This window comes from Bombus terrestris, chromosome 10, assembly GCF_910591885.1.
Source record: "Bombus terrestris chromosome 10, iyBomTerr1.2, whole genome shotgun sequence".
NCBI lineage: Eukaryota > Metazoa > Arthropoda > Insecta > Hymenoptera > Apidae > Bombus > Bombus terrestris.
In genome coordinates this window covers 5,014,386-5,037,951 of record NC_063278.1, presented here as the reverse complement: position 1 = coordinate 5,037,951, position 23,566 = coordinate 5,014,386, and the positions used below count along the sequence as shown (strand labels likewise).

Below are 23,566 nucleotides of genomic sequence, written 5' to 3'. Positions count from 1 at the left end.
AATCCTAGCAATAAAGTATACGGAGTAAAAGAAGTACGTGTGTGTTAAAAATAGTAAACAGGTCTTACTTAACCTTGAAAGTAGAGGCCAAGTATAGACGTTTACATGAAACGTTTCGAGAGACGTTTTACAGGCACAAAAGAGTGCAGTGGAGGCCGAATTTTCCTCCCTCGATCAGACGCACACAAACAGAGGAACAGAGTTCATCGGTGAATGGAAGATTCACCGATAGCATCAGGCAGGCAGACAGAGGAGATGATGGCAGATAGCGAGCAGATGCACTGTATTTCTTTCGGAAACAATTTAAACGATGCTTCACAGCCCTCGTTACATCGGCGCTGGATGAAGACCAGATTGAAAGGGTGAGGCAGGTCGAAGAAACACCGAGCAGAATAAAAGAAAACGAAAAAGAAGTAGAAACGAAAGAAGGTGCCTACTAGAAATGGTAATAATAAAATCTGGAGAAGTCGAAAGATAGAGAGGTGTGGGGCCGCAAGTCGGGGGTGGTTTGGGTTGGCAACGGTGGTTGGGACAGAGGGATAGGTCGGCAGAGGCGCGAGGACAGAGTATTTTAACTTTTTAAGGGGGTGTACGGAGCAGTAGGAGCGCGGAGCAGTTCACTCGAACAGTTTGGTTGGCTTGTCTGCTGGGGGTGAACCGGGGGTTAGTCTAGACGGGAGTCCCCCGACTTCCACCACCTCTCTCCACTCTGTAGCCCCCCTCCCTGCCCATTGCGCTCCAATCCCCATACCAGAGCAGCGTCACCGCTATACTATGTACCACTCTCTGAGGCTATGAGCGAGCAGACAGGTTGCGCGACCAATGTCGTACCAACCCCTTCCCTTTCACCGTCTCATCCTCCACCCCTTTCTCCTCATACCTTGCTCGATGCACTCGTCCAAAATCTCTTTACCATTTTTTCTCTCTTTTTCTCCAGCTCTTTCTTTCTCGGCTCGACTCGACGAGTCGATGCAACACGAGTGGCTGTGGAGAGAAAAAGCGAGCGAGGGTGGGGGTAAACGAAAAAAGGGCGCGAAGAAAGCGGCCAGGCAAAAAGAAGAGATTCTGGTGTGGCTGCTGAATCGACAGCGAAGCAAGAAAGAAGGAAGAGGAGAAAAAGGAAGAAGAATCGAAGCGTTATCTGGAAAAACGGCGACTGCGAGAGTCGTTTATGAGTTGGCGCGAGGACACACGCAGGCATAGTGGAGCGAAACAAAGAATCGGCGTGTGCATTCGACTCTTGTGCAAGCCACTTGACGCCTCAAACGAGAAACACGACGTTAGAAAACTAATAATAGAGACGCTTATTTGCGCGAGAGGCGGCGTTCAGCCTGTTAAGTGACGTCATATTTATTTGTGCCACCTGAATAGCGTAGATAAATACAGGCCGGCTCGTAATTCCCGCATAAACCCGTAGTTTCTTGCGATAAGCTGTAGAAGTAGGTCGTGACTTCGCGCTTTGTCATGAATTTCGTGCATCCGTAAGCCTTTCGGATGAATCGTTCCCACGACACGGTTCCAATGATAATTAACGCTTCCACGCGATAATCTCGTGAATGGGGACGTCGCATCTTGTGATGCAATGTCGTGCTATTAATATGCAAATATATCAGTGTACATTGCAGCATTGAAGTAAAATTATTATACATTCGGATGATTTTGGAGTTCGTAAAACAAGTTCTAATGTAGTGAAGCTTTTTGAAAATGAATATCGCTATATTAATCCTTCTAACCATATAGACAACAAGGATATAGCCATAATCCTCTTAACCATATACAATATACATGCTTACACATTGATCGATATGATTGATAATAATTGATACTGTTGAAGTAGTCACCACTTCTAAGAAAACTCTACATCTGGTCTTTTTAGTTTTCTCAAGCACCGAAACCATCGACAGCGTATAGACAATAGACTGAGACGAAGGCAGACCATAGACAGTTACAGGGTAACACTGGTAACGTGCGGATCGGGACCAGCTCAAATTATATTCCTTGTACTTACACTTTTATATTAAAATATATTTTCTACTTTACAATTTATCCACGTGTTCCTCTGTTCATACATCTAATAACCTCAACGGATACAAATTTATATTTCCAATTGAAAGAACGATCCTAGGTGAACGTATGTACTTGGACAAAGCAAGGACTTAACTCTTAAGAGCAATATCACACGAGGAGATAAACAGTCTGACGAGGTTAAATCACGTTCCCATCTTTCTTCGATGTATGTCAAAGCCCTGACACGATGATTCGATCTTTTGAATAATAATACGTATATTCACTGACAATAATGTGACATTGAATTTTTGCAAGCTCATACGCAAGCGATAATGCAGCAAACGTACATAACTGTGGATCGTTGGCGTGTTTGTCGCGTATAAGCACGTCATTGTTCCATTACATCAATCGACAACCAGAGATACAGCAACAATAACATTATACGCGTAAACAATGGTGCAACGACCCCGTGACGATCACGCGGCCTGGTCAACGAGTGCTTAGTCAAACCGATTCTTAGAACAAATAGTTCGCAACTATCGCTCACGTATTTTCGCAAAAATTAATATTTAACGAGCCGTAAGATATTTCTAGATATTTGATTATAAAAGAATTTTTAAATCACACTCTCGTTATGTTAATAATATCGTCCAATTGACAAATTACAAATTATAGATTAGAAACTTCTCCTTTACAATTTAATTGTAGAATATATGCACATATGGTAGAATATGATAGGCAGGTAACATATAATTTGTAATATTTCTTTCGTTACGTTATCGAATTTGTTAATAGCGGCTTTTGAAGTTTCGCTAATAGCACTAATTCAATCGCGCAACAAGTCTCTCCGTGGCGATCTTTTCAGTTACTCTAAACCCTACTTTCTGCCTCAAACTTAGCTAAAATGTATCATAAATGCTAGTAAACATTCATACATTTCCAAAGTAATTCATAATTACGAGGCGAAACGAGACGTCACATCGGCGAAGTGTCCCATAGAAAGCGACACAGTGGACGCGTAATTCGCACACGGTTAACCAATTTTCCACCACGGAAGAGGAAGAAAGAGCGGAGAAGCTGAGGCGTCGCGTCGACAACAAGCCCAGCACGAAATTTCTTTTGTGGAATCAAAGGCGAGAGCAGGGGACGAGCGAAGGGCAAATTCCCTGACAGCGGCGTGATACAAGCGAAACGCGAAATATGTCCACGATCCCTTTGATCTCGCTAGCGACTGTCCGCCACCTTGTAAAGCGTATTGAAATTTTCCAGGAGCAAATCGTGTCGATGTGTGGCCGGGCAGAATACGGCGGCGGCGCGCGGCGCGGCGGGTTGGGCACAGCTCAAAGCGATGCGTGGAATGTAATTGTCGGGCTCACGAAGAATGCGCGAACGCCTGACAAAGACGTTGTTGCGTTACTATAGATCCTCTTGTTCTCTGTCGTTCTCTGATCTCTCCTTCTCTTGTTCATGACACGTTTCGATCACGATGCAGAAGACACTCCTTCAATCACAGGACATGCAGTTAACACCCTTATCGACCGTTCGTCACGAAGAATCCTGTAGGCGGTCCATGGAAATTGTTAACACCGCCTTTGCAATTAAACGATCATTTGTCATGATAATTACAGGCCGCGGCAACTTATGAATTGTATTACAGGTACGTCGTTTTTATGCTGCTTGAGTTATAGACTATTCAATTGGGGAGTTCGTTTCTAGATGCATTATAGACTGTAGACTGTAGATTGCAGATTGTAGACTGTAGACTGTAGACTGTAGACTGTAGACTGTAGACTGTAGACCATAGACTGTAGACTGTAGATGATGTAGAGGGTGTAAGTTGCGCGCCGAAGTAGAATATTCCTGGGCTAGATCGTCTGATCTACGTCTGTAGTCTGTAGATCAGACGTAGATACAAGTGCTAATTTTCTTTGTTGGGAGATAATGTGTATTTAAAAGGTTCTATAATTGGAAGATAGTAAGGGAAAATAGTAAGAGGGAGGAGCGAAGAACATGTACATATAGTAAGAATATATAGTGAGTTTGCATAAACATCTATTACTTAATTATACAATTCTTTTCGGATAAATGAAATCCTTATAAATAGAATTCTACTGTGTCTTCTAGCAAATAAGCTTAACATTTTCTTAAAGACAGAATCTTATTCTCCTCTCTTACACTCTTTCAGGTATTTCGTCAAATTTCAGAAACACGATATTTAAAAAAAAACGGAACCAGTAGATGCATTATTCACACATTATTCGAAGAACAATGTGCTTCTCGTGTGTTTCTGCAATTGTTGCGACGGAATCGCGAGGTTCGTGGAAAATGCACAATGCGAATCGGCGGGCGCTCGAGTGGCACGGCCTGCGACCGGGCAACAACGAAATATAAATTGTTAATGTGGACTGGTTATTGTCGAGTTAATTTTAATCACGTTTTATGCCAACGCCGCTCCCGGTTGCCCGGCTTTGTATATTCATGATTGACTATCGTCTCGTTGCTTAATTCCCCGCCGGGGCATTACGCTCGTAGGAGGTGAACGAGAAGCAAATTTGCCCACGACGCTCCTTTTCAGACCGATACACGCTACATCGTTCTACTTTACACTCTCTTCTACCTCCTATTTTTCTCAGAATCGTTTCTTTCACGCGCGAGACAGACAAACGATGCCTCATTCTCGTCCGCGGAAAAGACAAATTTTTTTCACCAATGCGTGCAGATCGGACAACGTTATACATATATGTGTCCTTTTCCTTCGTTTAGCTTCCATCAGATTTACAAACGGCATCCTATACCGTCCTTTTGTTTTCCTTTTTGAGAATAAATTCGGTTCTCCGTGATTGAATTCCTTACGCGTCAAGACTTTCGGTTATAATTTGAACATTGAACAGTAATGCGAAGTGGTATTTAATAGATGTTATGAAATTAATTGTGATTTAATTAAAATATAGTAGTAATGATTAACTAAGCTGGCGTGGTGCAATAAATAAACGATCGGTTAGCAAACAACTGGATTAACAATTGTGCTTACTTTGTAGGGATATCAAAGGTACCTAATAAGACGTATAACACTCTAATATTTTACGAAAACATGATACTGGTTTCGCTCCTTAAATATAAAACAATGCGAAGAAAGCTACATACATATATACATATTTAACACAACAGAAGCAAAACTCGTAAACTACAACAGACATAAATTTCATCGACATACGTATGCCGCAAGACTAAGCAGATATGTAACTCGGTACTTTGTATTGTATTGGGTTGGCAACTAACTGATTGCGTATTTTAAATAAAAAAGAAAATTCCCAATTTTTGCATAAAAATATAACTTTATTTAATTAGTTATTGTCCATATTTGTCGATGACCTTTTTACCATCTTTCAGGCAGTGTCATAATTTCATGTTCATAAAACTTTTGATTTTTGCTAGCAAAAAACTAAATTAAATGTGCTAGGAACACCTATTGACAAAATCCGCAATCTACAGAATAAATCTGTACAATCCATGACATTAGAACAGTTGTAGAGTGTAACATTTATAGGAATTTGTATGGGCCTGAGTAAGAGTATTAACCGAGACGAAAAGTCTTGCCAGATATTACGAGATGCAAAAATAGTTTTGGTCGTAACGAAAGTAAGCAGGATTTCTAAGAATTAAAGATCTCGATCTCCCTCGTGGGAGGTTTTAATGAACTTTGACTCCACAACGCGCCCTCGACAAAGTTATCGCACCCGCTGCGTTTCTCTCCCTGTCGAGACCGAACTAGATAGCCGCGTTAGCAGGCCAAGCCGATTCCAGACTAAACAAAAACCATCTGGTTAAATTTTTTCCCTCGCGTGATGATCAACGAGACGCTGAAACGATTCTGGTCGCGTCCTCCTCGCTTCTATTATAACTGGTAGCAAATGATAATAAGCTTCTCGGTTTAAAGTCAGGCATCCGTGGACAGCGAAAGGAAAACATCTCGAGGAAGATCGTGTGTACAACTCTGCGTACGAAGACTCACTTGCTGCGCATGCTCGATGCGGATTCTCATTAATCGAAACCGTGTGTCGAGCCGACAGTTTCATTCAAATTAAACTCGGCTGCAGAGGGAGACCAAGATTGAGATGACTATCGAGATCATCGGGTGACTACAACACTTTGATCTACTTTCTTCTTTTGCTATTGCGAAAAGCAAGATAATTGTTCAAACTTAAACGAATTATTTATTAACTCGTTTATTAGAAAATAATATCTGATAAATTATAATTTGTTTAATAGCTGTTTAATTAGGCATTAATTGTCCATTACTACAATATTGTACTAGATAATAGTGATATGATATTGGAATATTGTACGTAAATTATTTAATAATCCTCAATCTGAAATTAAAATTGAAATTGAAACCGTGTTACCTACAAGTCAAATTATGCTACGTGCAAATACGACTCTTTTTGCTGAATCAAAACTACAATCTTTACGGATATGATTCGATATTCTACGTTATAAGACAAGAGGCTAAATTAGATTAAAAGAACATTAACGAATGAGTCTTTAGTTAGTGAAAAAAGCTATTCAAAAAATAACAGCAAACCGATATTTCTATAGACAATATATAGTATTCTATAGGAAGTCGAGTAAGTAAATAAACGCACGTAATAATCGTTTACGACCTCAAGACAGTATCAAATTTTCCGAGCATTGATTTAATTATTTCAGTGTGCAATCACGCTTACGTTATCACTGTAACGTAGCATACAAAACTACAAAACCAGTTTAATCTCTACAGAGATGGCTTCATTGGAAACAAGAAAAAATTAATATTTTTAATTTTCCTATATGCAGCCGGAGAAGAATATTCATTCACAATAGTTAACGTTCGCGTTAACACAATATTTAATTTGCAATTTTTCTCAATCAATTTACGATATCAAATTCTGATTTTTAACGTCAACACAATGAAAGAGAATATCAAGGGTTTCCTTTGTATTTTTTCATTACTGTTTCTTCTACTTATATTTCATGATATTTAAAGGAATTGGTGTATTTATAACGTTATAACAGACCATTGATTGCTTGGTCTTGAGTAGGTTAACGTTAACCGACATTTGCCAGCCATTGGCGTTCGTACTTCCGTTCGTAGCTGCCACGTGGTATGCACACAAATATTTTGTTTATCTGCTCTGACACGGCTCGTTAGACGCACTATATTTACCCGTCATCACGAACAATAGAGAAAGTTGTTTTCGTATTCGGTCTAGAGCCAACGAAACGCACTTAAGAGTTGCACGCGTTATATACACGGAAAGCTAAGAATGGGGACGATTTTCAAAACATGGCTGTCGGTCGGTGACTAAAATTAATCAAAAAAGGACGAATTTGATGGCTCCCTCCTTCCCAACGTTCTCTCGCTGCTGTGCCCTAAGCCTCGTTCCCACTATCCGCTCGTTTTCCGTGTTTCTGCACACCAGTTAGCTCCTTAATCCCCTAAACCGACAAATTCCTCTCTCTCAACAACAAGTTTACACAAAATCATCAAAACAACCCTACCACAGGCACTACCGTAGTCCAGACAACTCGAGGGAAACTCGTGCGACGTCCCTTTGCCTCGATCGATCTTTTCTACTATGTTTAGTTCTTCGTCTGTTACGTACCGACCTTATTCTACTTAAACTCTGGAATCTTGCGTGGATTTCTCCGTGCCTTGTATACTTCTCTTTGAAAGATATCTTACCACCGATTTGCTATACGAAAATTCATTAGAAAGCATGGAATTTCCATTTACGATGCTGACAATAAAGATTTGTAACGTTTTAATCTTATACAAATCTATCAGATTGATGACACAATGCATAGGGTCCGTCAATTCAATTATTTTTAGGAAGATAATACTACTGACGTAATTGATGTGTTTTTCGCGTTTCGATATAATCAATGTGTTAAAACGGACATTATTACTGGAATCTTCAATTCTTTTCTGATAAGAAGAACACGCAACTCCTGAAGAACGCAATTCATACCTCACTTCGACTTACGATTTGTCACTTAAATATTACAAGTTCGCATTTAAATAAATGGATTTAACTAACAGGGGTGTACAGTCGATCAGACGCCAACTAAAATTTTGTTTCAACACGTGACAATCAGCTAGCCTCGAACATAACTTTCATCGAGTCTTGTAATTAATAAAATATGGTTCTTCTTAAATTTATAGAAAAACTCGATAGCATCGATCATCTTGCTTTCAAGTGCTAACTTGTAAAACACTAAATGTGTTTGTTTATGTACTTATAGATCATTTTCTGAAGACACCCCTCAACTGTTACTTTCAACCACAATTTACCCTCCTTTATGATAGGGTAACGCTGGATTATTGTAAATCTTATATAAAATTGAGAAACGACAAATTTTCGATCGCAATAGAAACAGTTTGTGCACTGGTTGGACTGTCACAGGTATAAACATCAACGACAAAGACAATGCACGCGGAGTGGAACGATCCAGTGGCGCGAAACGAGCGCGCGAGCAAACGCTCGCATATTTTTACGTGGTCGGTTCGTGCAGCTGCATCGCCGCGCCACTCTACGAAATATGTATGTATATGCGTGACCTTTAAATAGTTTCCCTCGTACTTGCTGCAGGAGCCCGCATTTCAAGCGAGTTCGCTTGCGTAAGTTCTGTTTGCGGTGAATGCAGCCCTCCGCTTACGCGTACCTTTAATAGCCAACGTAGGATCTTTTTCCATTCGGATAAATACCCCTTAAATCGCGTTCGTTTTCGTTAACAAGTTCGCCGCGTATATCTGAGACTCGAGTGAAGATAATACTTATACGATATATCGAGTTGGATGGAATAGATGAATTAAAAATTGAGAAATGTTCGTTCGTCAGTTCGAACAAAATTATTACACGTATATCTTTCTCGTAACCAGGCGACTTTTACAAATAATATTACGCGACATTGCCGACGTAATATTCGTGAAAATAATGAAGATGTATGTAACAGAAACGGAATTGCTATAAACTCTCATATATGTCGAAATAAAACATCGAAATGAACACAGATTGTCACGTTGTGTAATTCAAGAAAGGAAAGGAAAATTGGGGAAGAAGCAAATAAGAGAGAAAAATGGAAATCACGCGCATGGAATAAAATTAAGAGAAAAAGAGACGAAGAAAATTCGAGAAAGGAGAGAAAAATTGGGGAAGAAACAAATAAGAGAAAGAAATTGGGAACACGTGCGAGAAATAGGATTAGAGGGAAAGAGCCGAAGAAGTGAACACAATCGGCTTCGTTTTATTTATTAAAACAAAACGTACGAGAAGGTCGGTCGGATGCCTCAGCCTTTAGAGGCTAACCACTCTTTACGAGCGTAAGCCGAGATCGTCATAAACACGTGCAGTTACCACTCGCCGCGGATTCAATTGTTATTGCCATTGTCGCCGACAGAAGGCGAGTCGACGCTTTATTTGCGCGGCCGCCTTCGCCGCGCCGTACACGTGAACGAAGGAATGCAGGAACCGACGTGCGCCATTCAACGGGTTGAATAATTTTCACGGTGGCTCGCTTTTTCTTTTGATTTCGTTGCACACGTGTTATGTCTATACTTTCGATTCGTACCGTAAGGATGTAATAAGGTACAATATATATATTTTTTATTAGGAAATATCAACGATTCGAGGATATCAAACTATGACAAATTTTATAGGCGTGAAGAATGAATTTCAGCCCTATTATAGTTTCTTGATGTTATACAGAGTAATTCAAATCAAAATTTGAGTAGATATTTTATACGTCAATAGAAAAAAGATTTGATAAGTAAATATGTAATATTTGGGTCGATAAACTGATATTAAAACTAAAGAGAATAGATTCGTAATAAAATAGTCGAATTGTTTCCATTGTCATAAATTGCCTCGCTTAAAAAACCTGATTATATTATTATAATGTTATATCTGTACATATATGTATATCATATAAATTCATAGAATGATATTTGTTGAAAATATGCTAATGACAAAATAAATTATATTTCTATACAGATGAATTTTAAGATATATGTAACACCTACATAAATTTTCTTTCTTGTTTCAATATACACAACCTATAGGAAAATTGTTGACCAATCTATTTGGAACACCTCGGATATTACCCTGTTTAATTATCTATATTACCTATACTTAATAAATAATAATCTTATTCCTCGTTGTATATTATACAGGGTAGTCTGAGATGAGCTATAACTCTTTCATAAGTGGTGGTGGTGGAACGCGGTATAACACAATTTAGTGAGAGATATTTTTCTCTCTGATCATATTTTTTGAGTGATAGATGTTCTCATGCGCAGAGTGCATACCGTACTTACTTTTTTTTAGCTATGGCCATATATTCTTCCATGAGTGATGAGAAAAATCGATATAGTATGTATGTAGATTGTAAAAATGACGCTTTGAACAGTGTCTTACGTTTATGAACTAACTTAACTTTATACTTCTACATTTGTAGCTCAATACCTTTCATGAATGATCATTAAGAGTTATGGGTTAACGATCATGTGACAATTTTTATTATTTTTATTGCCAATTCGCTAATATTATATATATGTATATTAAAAATTATTGTGCAAAAGAGCCCCGCTCGATTTAATCATTTCGACCTAAGACACCTTAAAGCAAGTTATCAGTTTCATTTCAAAGGTTTTCAATTCAGACAAATAACAATTACCCATAAGTTATCTGCTTTTAACCGCTTCTCCAAATACCCTAAAATGAATTCTATAGTCTTTCAATAGGCCGTCTTCTGAAATTCCCATGGTGAAATTCGATGTTATGGTTCTAAAGGTGGATTTAGAAATCCGGTCCTCGGTTTCCAGCGTCAAACACGGTATACGATCCGTAGAAAATTAATTAGCTTGCACGTTTGCCGGTGGAAACGACGGTTCACGACTAAAATTATTTTTCACAAAAGAACTATGCCCCTATCGCTGGCCGCGGATCTTCAAGGCCATGAAACGTCTGTCTCGCATCGCTCCCCTCAGTCCATAAAAATTCAACGATGCACATCTACTCTCTCGTGTCTTTGCACGTCCATGCGCGTATGCGTGTTTAATGCTTATATACGCGTGTACGCGATTAAAAGCGCGTATGTGTGTATACCGTTGCGATTAAACGATAATAAAGTTCACGAATGGCCTTAAATGCCATTCCTAATTTAAACGCATGCGTAAGAACGTAAACTTAAGGATACGCCGCTCTTAAATCCCGCCTAACCTTTCCTGACTCACGAGCCATGATCCCTGATAAAACGCTTGTATGCACCGTTTGCTCGGATGAATCATGAATCGCGATAAAACGCGATAAGAATAATAAAATTAATCTGTCATCGATATCGTTAAACGTTGCATCTACGATAAAACATCCAGTACTAATATATGCAACGATGCAACTGAGATAAAAATTTTAACCTTACCAGTCGTCTTACACGGCGGGGTCTCGCATTCCAAAACGAAAAGTCGTCATCGTTCTTCCAAAATAATCATCAACGTAGCCACCACAGAATACACCGGACACTGTCACTTTCTCAAACCAAGATTCACTACAAAAATGTAAAGAAATTCAAATAAGCTGAAACGGTATTGCTTGTGCGTAACGCAGGTAAACCGTACGAATACAGAAAAACCCGCGCACTTTGAAAATCCGCGGTCGCGCTAGTTAATTCAGTCAACAGGAGCGACATCTAGCGCCGCGAGAATAAAACACTGAGTTCGGTGCTCGGCAATTTACGTACACGAGAGGCGGAGAAAACCGAGAGATGTTCCTCGGCGCTGCGCTGGCTCGGCGCTCGTTGTGTGGACGTCGTTTCGGGTTGAGGTGGAGGGGGCGTCTAGACGCAACGTCACGAGTACGTAGCTTCCCCCCTGTGCCACTGTCGGTCTGTGTTCCCACTCCTCTCTTGCCGCTCGCCACTGTGCCGGGTGTTTTCCCCTCTTACTTCCCCGCATCTCGATGCCCCGCCGATGACGGTCGCAGCCAGACACTCCCGTGCGAGGGGCAAGAGGGGAAGAGGCGAGGGTGACTCCGGCTTTTTGGTTAGGAATTGTTGCCGGTCCACGCACGTGTCTGCGAGGCCTGTCGGTGTGTACGAATGAGTATCTGCACGTGCACGGGTGTACACCAGTGGGGTAGAAAGCAGGATAAACTACTACGGCTATGTGCTCTGATGAGAGAGAGAAAAGGAGAGGGCACAGACTATGGTTATAGAGAGGAGAAGGAAGAAGAAGGAATATATCTTGTGGATTTGTATCAGCGCCTATCCGACGATCCACCCAGATGGAGGGTGCGTCAAAGTGGCCGCGAATTGAGTTTTCCTCGGGGCACGTATAATTCTAACCCCACCCCTCGACCCTTTATTCTCTGGTTCTACCCGTCTTTCTCTTTTCTGTCTGCCTTTCTATCCGACGCTTTCAACTAACCGCCTTGTCTCGACACGTGCCGGTCAGCTTGTGAGGGTTACGCGTGTGTCGCGCGACACCGTTAGCTATGTATATATATTTATATTCACGTTGGTAACCACTGGTAGATACGTCAGAGATAGGTTAATCTCCGAGTGACGAGATCAAACGTGTCCCTGAAAAATCAGAGACTAGTGTCCGTGTGTCGCTTTCACGCCGCATTTAGCGGCAATGACTTCTTTTTTCGCTAAGCGAGGTGTTGCTTATGAAAATACTTTTATGAATAAACAGTTTTACGGAGCTGAATAAGCTCACCGCTCTGCTTCTTTCTCTCGCTTTACGGATTTTACGAACGATTCTCGCACACACCGGAACCAGTTAATTAAGTTATTTCTCTTTCTCTCTCGCTCTGTCTTTTCGCCAACATTGACGCATCTTGCGCTCCGGAACAGAAAATTTGAATTACAAGTGCAGTCAACGATAGCTTTTACCCCGCTTTACTATTCTACCATCCCTTCCTCACACTTCTTTGTACATATTTATTATGGTATCTCTTTTTTACAAAATCAAGTAACACTCGAGAGTCGTTGGAAGCCGCACGTTTTAACGAGCGAAAAAGAAAGATGGAAATCAAATCACGCTAGTACTTCAAGGGCACCTACTTGATGTTACACCTTTGATGTGGCACGAGATGTATCTTAATCTTAATTGTTGATTAAACGGATGAATAAAACATTTCTGCTAAACTCTTTCCTGTTGGTGGACAGCGTACTTCTCGTTGGATTACAACACGCGAATGAATTATAACAGAAAAGATGCACGCTGGTAGTGTAGAGTTTATGCTCTTAGTTTCGGGATTGTTATGACAGATCCCTGCGATCCATACTTCGTGTTATAGCTACAGTGGTTCTGGTGTTTTGACCATTTTGACGAACGTATGTCGGAACAGTCAAATAGATCAGAACACCTATAAAAAATGTAATTCTTAACGCTTAAAACTTTTAAGGATTATTATCTCCTTTAAAATCTTAGATTAATATGCTATAATAAAATCTTACCTTTGTGATAACAAGCTTCATTCCCTCTTGTTAATGTTTACTGTATTTCTCTATTGTTTCTATAACAAATTCTGAAATTCTTTATTCACTTCTCTATAATATTTGCTGTTATTTGACTCAGGATTTTGTTTCACATCTCGATCTACACGCTTCTCTTACCTCAGAATTTATCATTATCTACGTTATCTTCGAGTAGATTTACGGACGTATGTATGCATGTACTTGTACCTTGAGAATTCAATATTAACTTTATTGTGGCGAAATTAAAAAATTAATAACAAGTAGAGTTGATCAATCTTGTATCTAACAGGGTTAATTACATTTTGTATTAAATTAAATCGTGTCTTCATACTTATGAACAGCGAAACAAGCGTTGCATTTCAGTCTTCAAATGTTTCATCCGTCAAAACGACAATTCGTCAGAATCCTGTCAATTCGCGTCGTCGTAATCAAACTCTTTCGATAGGTACGCATTTTCTAGGTTATTTGTCATGGTGTAGACCATGTATAATCAAGACACGAGCTCTAAATGTAGCGAACCTCCTATTTAGACTCAGCAGTTGACTCATACATGGTTATTTCTGGCAACGGCATGTTTTCGTCCGCGCGTACATACTCACGCGTCGGTACGTCCGGGACACGCGTGCACGCACAGTTGCTACTCACGATAGAAACGCACGCTCACGTTTCTATGGATGCAATGCGTGAATTACATCATACCGCCGTACCAGTCACACAAATAAAAGAGTTACAAAGATTTTCAAAAAACGAAAAATAAAAAAGAAATCACGCTCAGCGTTTCATCGGCCTCGTAATCGAAACGAAGTTAGGTTATGTGGCATATCGTTGTGTATACATATAAAAGACACGATGTTTCGACTTTCCTGCTTCATTTTTCACGCGACGATCCGTATACGACAGACACGTAACATTCTCATATTACATACGTATGTATTTATATATTTTGTAAAGCTTTTTTCGTCCCCATTGGATATTCCGTGGTTTTTCTATGTACATACGCACGTTTTTTTTCGCGCTTTTCAATAACTCGTTCGTAAACGACCCGTACACTTTTTTCTCTTCCAACCTATTGATCTTCCATGACAATATACGCAACAAAATAATTTCCTTAATAACGCTATTCGTGTGAGGCGACAAATTATACATTTACGGACAGCAATACGAACGCGACCCTTCGTCACTGCATCACGCACGGGAAAAATAGGTTTTTATCGATTACTAACCTACGACAACCATCTCGACCGACGTACGTAGGCTTCGACTACAAGTACGAAAGCACGATACTAAAATCTGACAATACGAATTTGTAGCTTTCTTAATAATTCATCAGGCAATAATACTTTATTTGTATCATCGATACTTAATTATTTTTAGAAAAATAACTAACTTTACAAAATTGGAATTTATATAGTAATATGTGTTTATAATAACGTAAATTTCGGTTAATGATCTACATATATAATTTTCAATATCTCTTTGATAAGAGCAGACTTGTTGGATTTGAAAGTTTTCATTCAAGCACGAGAATAATTGTAATCTAGCAGTATAGACAATTTGTCATTTTACAAAATTGAAATTTCTAGTAGTATACATATATTTATAAATGGTGTAAATATCGCTTATTAATTTAGCTTTAAATATTTCTTTAATTAGAACAGTATTATTGAATTTGGAAATTCTCGTTCAAGAACGCGGGGTAGGAAACCCTTTCTGCTATATTTTGAAGATTACAAAGCACAAAGGAAATACGGAATGGTAACTACTTTTGTGTTTTCTCTACCAGACAGAACAGGAGTCACGCTGTATCCGAATAAATATTGTCACTCGGTAATACAACTTCGTATAAGAGATAATCATATTTTTCAACTATTTTAGCAATCGTGACTATAAACCCTATTTACAATTGTAAATAATTTTGTATATTTTTTAACTGTTGAGCTACTGAGAGACCATACTCGCCAACTCCACAAATTAGAAAGCAGAAGAAGAAAGTAATGATAATATAAATATCATTTCTGAAATTTAACTTGGAATTTTCTATTCCTTGCATTATCTTGTATTAAATTAATGTATGGAAGCAAATAATTTGTTTTTTGAGAATTAAACATTAGTCTTGTACTTATGTAGAGAAATAGAGAAATTGACCGAAACGAACCGATAGAAAATTGACATGATGTTATTTTTGCAATATCGATTTTCATTTAACTAATTGTGTCAAACAGTTATTTATGATGTACGCGACAAAATTAATCGTTTGCAATATACATACTACTGTGAGCTCCATGTAACGCTATGATTTTCCCAACGGAATTCGATCGTTGCTTTATGATAGCCATCAGGCCTCGATCTCTAGAGACCTATCGGGACGGTTTAACGGCAAGACGTTAATTAACGTAGGTCCCCTATCACTGACCTTGCTACGTTGGTAGCAAGTCCTGCTGGTGGTAGACTTATTATGTCGTCGACTATACGTTTGGGACCTACCCCAATCAAAGCGAGACTAAACTCTTGCGTTCCCAAGCCAGACCTAATCGTCTTGAGTCACGCGACGAAGAGGGGGCATCTAGAAAGTGCTAGGGAGCTTTTTACACGCATTTTTGGATCCCCATGGAATTCACCACTCGTGATCAGTCGAACGCATCGGACAGAAAGTATTATTTACGCTAGTCACTTGGAACAGCCGGACAGTATTCGTCATTGTACCGTATACTCTGTGTATACGCCATTATCTTTATGCGTTTAAGACGTGTGCTTTCATGTGGTGAACAACTGTGCGAACCATCAGGATTCTCGGTCGAACGAATTTGGTTTACGTAGGTTCCTCACATGCACGCTATTCCATAGAATTTGTATACGGTATAGCATTATCTTAGCATTTATAACATTAGTATGTTTTATCAAAATTCGTTGCACTTATCAGATACCATTTATGTCATTTTTAGTATTGGAACGTATACTTTAACCTTTACAGAGATAATACAAAAAGCAGTTACTCGATCATTACATAAGTAGGTTCAAAGCTTTAGTATTTAAAAATTTTGAGGAATATTTTTACTAGAGAATAGAAGACTGTTAAAAGAAATACAGGAGTTGTTAAATTAAATACAGAATCCTACAAGAGAATCTTATCCTGCAAGAGCATCGTTTCCTATGAAACCATCAAAAATTTCTATGTGAAGAAATTCAATCCAACGATATTCCTTGAACTTCAAGCTATCGATTGCACCGCAACCTTGACTTCCACCGCAGTCTTTTAATAGCTGCCGCAATCTAGCTTCGAGAACGTCGTTCCTCTTCATCGTAACCCCTAACTTGATTGAAGATACAACGTTCCATAATCACTACCCCTCGCAGTATCGATCTCTGCAAGACTTGAAAAGGATCCTACGTTCGATCCCCGTCCACTCTTCAACGTCTACGGTGAAAGTCAGACAGCAGGCAGGCAATCCATTTCCAAGTGGAAATCGTGAACTTGATATCGAAAATCGTCGGAGTAGTCCTGCTTCCATCGTCACGTCCACCAATCGTCGTTTCCTCGTCGCGCTGGTTCTCCCGAACAATGTTAGTCGAGCACCGGAGAAAGGCAAAAATTTTCCTTCTCGATCCAACAACAATGTCTCGCCGATAGGTTTTCGGCTGCCGGCTTCTACACTCCTTGGCGATGCGATGATAGGATGCATCGCGTGAACCTGGTCGAGCTACATACCATAGCGAAGCGGAGACTATAGTCGCTGGCTAGACTGCACCCCCGCCAACCGGGGAGAGAAGGTCGACGGAGATCGCGGGACGGGGGTAGGAGCAGCGGAGACGAGGATGGGTGGGGCAGTCGGATACGGTGGAGCAAGAGGGAAAGCAGCGGAGAAAAGAGAGAAAGAGAGGAGAGAGTAGAGAAGGGATGTGAAAGAGGGAGAAAGAGGTAGGGCGCAACGGGGGCGAGGGTTCCGACGGTTCGAGGTAGGGGGCGATGGCTAGACACCGCTCAGACGGTCCAGGGGGTCGCAGGGGGTAATTTCTGCATTGGCGTCGAGAGCAGGGAAACGGTCGACATCGACGAGGCCATCGACTGAGCCAGACAGAGACTGCAGCTGGCGCGATCGTGGTCGACAGGTTGGCCTTTCGGGTAAGGTCAGGGTATATGTCCGCTTGGCGCGCACCGTTTCACCGTGCACCTGCATCGATGACGGTCAATGTGCGCACATGTTCTGATTACGTGCGTAAAACAAAAAAGGATGTCGCGACGGTACGGCGCGGCGGCGCGACCCGACTCCGCGCGTGGGCTGCCAGTCCACGCCTTGTGAATTCGATTTCCATCTGACAGTCCTCGTTAAACGGGTAAACTCGTTTCCTCCGAAACTCGTTTCGATTAGCTGTAAACGCATGCACGACGTGTCGGTAATTGCCGATGCGGTTCCATAATTCATGCGGGCTTCTCCCTCTTGACTACAGATAAGTTATTTCTAGTCAGGTGTTCACCGATGGTTAGCGATGGATCTTTGTTACGTGTATTCTTCGTTATGTTAATAAAATCGATAAAAAATATTCTTGTCATTTCTTGCTATGTAGCTACTGTACCGTTTCTTTAACGTATAGAAACATTTCGATAGAGATGCGCATATAAGAAACAGCGGCCGATGACAATTGCGCGAATTTCACGCTAGTAAGTAAATAGAGCGAGAAGAAGGTTAACCATCGTCTTGGTTAGATCAACTGGGGTGGAATAACGATGGCTGACGCTAGAGGAAGAAACCCTAACGTGGTACGCCAATGCATCGGATGGCCAGGAAAGCGGCGGACTGTTTTTTATCGAGTGACTGCAGAGAGTTGAGAGTTGAGTCGAGTCGAAGCGGGTCTAGACGAGCGGGCGTCTGCCATCTTCTTTGCCTCCTTATAGTCAAGTCCGTCCTACTAGCTGCTCGTCGTTTACCGTCGCCTTACGTGGCTTCTCGTTTCCTATGCCAAAGAAGAAGATGTAGTTTTCCTCGTTAAAGACGTGCCGATTCCTAGTATTGGCTGCAACCTTGCCGTCTTCATCGGCAATCACGCGGAAGCGTCGAGAACGAGAGACAAGATCGCAAAAAAAGAAGCTTACACGAATTCTAGCGTCGCATCCGGGGGAAACTGTCACACTCGTCTTGGTCTAACAGGAACTGTATAACAAGAAAGAATCCTGTCCGATGTAATACGAAACGACAGTTCCAGTAGCTGTCGATCGACTTTGTACGTTTCTTTCCGGAAATGTTACTGAGTAAACCTTTTCTTTTCACATGAAAAATTCTTGGTCGTAGTTGATCAACTCTCCCTCTTTACCAACTACCTTGAATATCCCTAACAATGGGAGTTTGTTAATCAGTCAAAGTTTTACCTCGAGTATCTCTCATTTCACGTCACAATCCAGCCACTTCAACTTACGCAGGCTTCGTACTCTGTTGTTCCCCATGAAGAAACAAGAACCGTTGCCCGACTACGTACAACTCTTTTCAATCAAGTCCCATCAAACGGAATAGCACTCGGTCAAGCCGTATGTGGCTCCATGTTGCATAGGTTCCCTGGAAATTCCATTCTATTTGCGAGCTGTTCTTCGGGAACAAGCGTTGCCACTTGGACTCTCGCGGAAGCGTGAAACGTTGGGTGCTTGGCGAACGGATGGAGGAACGGACAGACGGGTGGACAGGATACGCAGGGACAGGTGGCCGGTTGACGATCGTAAGTGGGCAGGAAGGAGGACATCGGGGCCCTGACGCGCTCGGGGAACAACAGACGATCGGACAGAGAGCGCGATAAGCGATAGAACGAGAAGGAGAGGTTACGATTCCATGTGTCCATCCGATGTGTGCAATGCAATTTCCCGCAGGGCCGTCTGTCTGTTTGCGCGGTCGTGCATGCTACTTACGCCATTGTTCCTCCCCCTTTTCGCATACGAAAGTGAACATTCCCGCGATCAGGATGGAATATAACGCGATGGCGCGATTGTCCGGTTAAAACTGCCGCATGACGTATATCGGATCTCGGTCTCTACAAACCCGTCAGTTTCGGTCTCCCGATCGTCCAGAAGGATACACTTTTGTTCGGTGAGCCGAGCCCGCATTCTTGAACACCTTGATCGTTCCGCCGACCGAAAACTCGACATCCACTTCGCCGAACCGCCGTGCATTCTCTGTGACGCTTGAATCTTTCATGCTACCGTGGGTATAAATACGCGTCCCACTGAGACTTCGTAGATAGAATTCCGTGCAAAACGTTCCCCAAAATCCCTGCGATATCGTGTCTGTACAGTTGAAATTTCAGGGAGCTACCTTCTTAAGAGAGAAACGTTTGATGAACTTGATCGTGGAATGACTCAACGTCACTGGGAAAGTATATATACGATGTTCTTCAGGACAATTACCATTAATTTTAATGGTAAAAAGATTTTTATGAAGATTATGAGGAAAATTTGTAGTCCTTATTATACTGTATTCAAGTACGCTCTTCATGAAAGTTATTATTAATTTTAGAAAAAGAAGCGTAAGAAAAATTTTATGGAAGTTACGAGGGAAATACTTTTTTATGGGAAATTTTATACATTCAGAATTATGTTCCATCTTTGCATTAATGTGACATTCTCCGTTAACGATATCTCCAATACAGAATGTAATAATTATTTTGCGACTGGTTTTCACTTAAAAAAGACGCGCGTCGTATCTGGTTTTTTACAATATTACATTGCCAATGAGTCTTTTATTATCGATGAATATTTAATGCAAGTCTATGAGGGTCCGGGACTGAATCATCGAAGAAAAAGGAGAATCGCATGAGAAGGGACGAAGGACTGCGAAGGCAGATTTCGATCTGTTCGTCTGCCTGTCCATCCGTCGACCGTCGTGAGGGGGATGCCCGACGTAACGTTTCAATGTCATGGTCGCAGGTTTAGACGGTCCCCTCCTCTTTCTCCCTCTTGCACTGCGGGGTAGACCGCTCGAACCACATCTGCTGCCGTCAGGAGCTGCCGTTTAACACCATCCATAATCATCCAACATTGACGCGCGACGCAGACTATAAATCACAATGAATGCATTCTTATTTTTGGATGTAGTCGTTCGTGGTCGCCTGAAAGATGTTGCTCTCATAAATTCTTTTCATTAACTGGGTATCTTTTATGTGTCAGGCTTGAATAATAAAATAGACAGACTCGTAGACCGTTAAAAGGGAATCTTCTTTCTTGGTGGATGACTAATTTGACACGTTAACCTTTCATTCTTACGGCCAAATGGCAAGATAAAATATTTAAATCCGAATTGACTTGTTACAATTACAGCATTATGTACTATTTGAAAATTATATGGATTCGTAGCATCTGAAATATTTCAAGATCTTAATTCCAGATTTCATTGATTATATACATACATATATATGTCAATGTACAAAAAAGATATTTTAACGTGAAATTGGCTCAATCGAACATTATTAAGGTGTTCGCTCTCATCCGTTACTTGAGAACGAAATTACGGTAATAATTATAACGTTTGCGGTACTGCAACATTCTAATACTACATCTCGATGATTGAAACCTGAACTTGATTTAATCGAAGATCGCTGCTAAGTAATAGACGATGATAGATCCCTTGGTGATCAAAATTATGACTTACAATTGATTATAACGTCTGGTGTAGTACTTCAAAATATCATAGAACTAGATGACAAGATTAATCAATTTTAAATCTCAATATGCAAACAACAGGTATACGAAACATAATTATACAGCGCCTCCAGGATCCACGTAAGAAATTTTTTACAAAACATCGCAAGAGAATGCAACGGTAACTCGACAAAATCCTCCCCTCGTCAAACACGACTGCTGATTGTAACCGGCTGTCACGTGGAAAATGTCAAAGGTGTGCCTATTTCGAAAATAATAGTTTCGAATCAGTTTAAAAAGGTCAGTTCTTGGTAACTCGCGTGTGCCGGCAAACAGTCCGCCCTTGAGGATCGTTGGAACGAGCCGCGGAACCATCGATCGATCTCTCCAGCTACGAGGTCCTTCGGCTCGACTTTGCACACTTCGTCAGCGAGCCGGGCGTCGATCGCATCCGCACGAGGAGAAAAGCGCTCGTAACGGGCGCTCGTTCGACGTTTCGAGGAGTCTCCGTTACCAGAGCCGCTGTCGTCTGGAGTGGCGAGGAGTTTCGTCGGGACGCGATCGGGGGTGGCGCTCGGCGCACACCACGGTGCAGGGGTTGGAAGGGCGGCTAGACGGGCGGTCGGTCGAATGGAAGGGTGAGACAGGACCGACGAAAGGGCGAGGGGATCTCTCATACGGTGAGACGAGGGCGCAGGGTGAAAGGAGAGATGAAAACGACGCGACGGCGGCGACGGCGGCGACGGAGACGGCGGAGAAAGGGGTAGCCGACTGTGTGGCACACAGGGATAGCAAAAGGGTGAGTCGGGGGAAGGTGCACGGGCTGGTTGGCAGACGTGATAGTTGCACGATGCCGGAGATTCCCGGAGGTTTAAGGTTTCGAGCCTTATTTCAGACGCTTCGTCTTCCTCATGGCGATTTCTCGACATCCTCTCTGCGACCTTTTCTTCTTCTTCTTACTTTGTCGTGGCTCTTTCCGCGAAAATATCCAGGTGTTCGCGATGATGCTGTACGCGATCTCGAGACAATAAAATATCATAGAACACGGTTTATATAAACTTATGCGATAAGTAGTTTGCACAATTGGAGTTCGTATGACAGAAAGAGAAACCTACCGATTCTTTATGTTACCTATGACCGTTTGTTTATACGTACGATAGAAGATCATATCCAGAGAGGCAAATTCAACCTGCAAATTCAGGGCACTGACTAAAATTTCGTTCGACTAAATGTATTCAAAATCTACCATCTCTTGTGGTTATCTTATAACGTATTTCCATAATTCTTCGAATATTTCCATCATTAACTCCACGTTGACCTAATCCTGCGAATAATTCTAACATAAGGTTATCCGAATCATTTTCCCGTTTTTGATACTTTTCCTGGCTGGACCTAGAGTATACGATATTTCCTTTCGTCGTTACATTAAACATTAATCTTAATCTCGTAATATAGGTACATACAGCAAGTTTGATTATTCCGTGGAAAGTTCAAGATTGGATTTTAACACGTTGTAGCTTAGATGGCTTAAATAACCTTTCCTTACTATACTCTATCCATTAATATCGATACAATCAGTATCCATTATACGCGATACACGTATAGCTGTGTGAAAGAGTTGCCGTACAACAGGCAACAAATTAGCGCCGACTGAAGCCTCGCTGCCGTTGGGATTTCTAACGAGCGCAGCGTAAAAATTCTTCGCTGAAATTCGTCCGAACAATTGTCATCACATGTCGCCCGTAATTATGAGATTAATTTGTCAATTCGTCCCCAACCTCTTTTAATACAGGCTCTTCTTGTTCCTTCTTTTTACTAGGTTTTCCTTTTTGTTTCTTCTTTTTACTTGTCCTGTTTTACAAATATCTGGGATAGGTACAGCGCGCACGATGCGGACTTTTTAGCCGTAGCAGCATCGCTTTCGCACGCGACAGAGCATTTGTTGTTGCCTTTACTAGGAACGACATGAATATTTATGCCGATCTCGCTGCCTCTACTCTACGCTTGTAACTGGCGCAGCAGTGCTGAAATTTTTTTAAGCGACTCGTGAAATCCTTTAACATTGACAAAATACGTCTTCTTCTTTTTACCTAGAAAATTTACGTTTTACTGTAAGAAACGTAAATCCTATGTAAAAGTTCTATCCAAAGGTACCTATCGTCTTAGGAAAAGTTTCAGAATTCTAGTAGACCCAAGTTTAGTTAATTGTAATACGAACAGAGCATCTACAGAAGCTGTTCATTTTCCAGTCGAACGCATATCAGTATTCTATCATACAGTTACCACTCACATCGCAGTAATCTTCTTCGACAATCCACACGTTCTAAACGTATCAGAATCAACAACCATATCGTCTCAACACCACGATGTCTCCATAAACAAACCACGAGTATCATCGACTGGACGAACACAAAGTCGTCTGGACGA

The 23,566-nt window shown here is 41.1% G+C and overlaps 1 long non-coding RNA gene across 4 annotated transcripts; it reads right to left on the bottom strand.

Moving 5' to 3' along the window:
• Nucleotides 1–9,280: 9,280 nt before the first annotated feature.
• Nucleotides 9,281–14,870, bottom strand: LOC125385764. 4 transcript variants are annotated; one of them, XR_007225380.1, is made up of 4 exons: nucleotides 13,824–14,870; nucleotides 13,504–13,731; nucleotides 11,464–13,412; nucleotides 9,281–11,398 (listed from the first exon to the last, which is right to left on the bottom strand). It is a non-coding gene; the product is annotated as an uncharacterized LOC125385764 (long non-coding RNA). The 4 variants fall into 4 exon arrangements; XR_007225378.1 differs by having other exon boundaries at nucleotides 9,281–11,589; nucleotides 11,782–13,412; nucleotides 13,824–14,868; XR_007225379.1 differs by having other exon boundaries at nucleotides 9,281–12,122; nucleotides 13,108–13,412; nucleotides 13,824–14,854.
• Between the last annotated feature and the right edge of the window lie 8,696 nt (nucleotides 14,871–23,566).